We start from the raw sequence: 1120 nt of genomic DNA on the forward strand, positions 1-1120 counted from the left end.
GGTCCAACTCTTTGTGACGCCATGGACTATACAGTCCATGGAATTCTCCAGGCCAGAATACTGGAGTGGATAGCCTTTCCCTTCTCCAGGGGATTTTCCCAACCCAGGCATCAAACCCAGGTCTCCTGCATTGTAGGAGGATTCTTTACCAGCTAAACCACCAGGGAAGCCCAAGAATACTGGAGTGGGTAGCCTATCCCTTCTCCAGGGGATCTTCCCGACCGAGGAATCGAACTGGGGTCTCCTGCATTGTAGGCAGATTCTTTACCAACTGAGCTACCAGGGAAGCTCCATTATACCGAAGACATCTGCTAAGAAAACCTATCTGGGCAGAACATAAGATAGAACTGCTCTATTCTAAGATTTTCCCCCTATCAAAATAACTTGTATTAAGAAAGCAAAGTAAAATACTTCCATGTATCATCAATTCTATGCATATCATTGCCTATGCATTTGATAAAATTCTATTCGTGTATTAATCCAAATTTCTAAGACTGCCTTATAAAAATAAACACCCTTCAATGCTAATATTATAGGCTGTCAGGCTTTTTGGCTGTAAAGCTTTATATCCAGATTTAAATGATACACACAAGTACATTTTCTATTTATTTACTTGTCAGTGATAAACCTGGGATTTGATACACCTAAATAAGAGAATATTAAAGTGCAAAATACACCATTATGTATAATGCACATATAAATTAATGAAATATAGCTTACCATTTAAAAGATCACTTCTCTGTAACAGTTACAACAGTAATTTTAGGATATCCTAATACAGGATATGAATCATTTTGAAGTTATCACATCTCACATAAAGTTTAAGCTATGTTTGGGATTTGAACTTTAGAAGTATTTCCACAAACACTATTTATGCTGGAGTACTTCATGTGAACATAGCCACAAGTAAATAAATGCACAACCAAATAATGTTTTCAAATCAGTTTAAGGCACAACATAATTTGCTAAAAGATTTAACAAGGACCTTAATTTCTATAACATGCTATAAAGGATTTACTAATGATCTACTTATTGCAGCAGGGATATTGTATGAAGCGGAGAAATGAGGACAGCATAAAGATTTATATTAGATAAGCTTTTCTGATTGAACAAGAAAAAA

At 35.7% G+C, this 1120-nt stretch overlaps 1 protein-coding gene across 1 annotated transcript in view; it reads right to left on the reverse strand.

Annotated features, from left to right (window-relative positions):
* The window catches only part of LOC105005464 (ribosomal protein S6 kinase alpha-3), a gene marked incomplete at both ends in the record, with an annotated part of 23536 nt that overhangs the window by 9711 nt on the left and 12705 nt on the right, over positions 1–1120 (reverse strand). The window lies entirely within an intron of this gene.

Source organism: Bison bison, unplaced genomic scaffold (genome assembly GCF_000754665.1).
Source record: "Bison bison bison isolate TAMUID 2011002044 unplaced genomic scaffold, Bison_UMD1.0 scf7180017858453, whole genome shotgun sequence".
Taxonomy (NCBI): domain Eukaryota; kingdom Metazoa; phylum Chordata; class Mammalia; order Artiodactyla; family Bovidae; genus Bison; species Bison bison.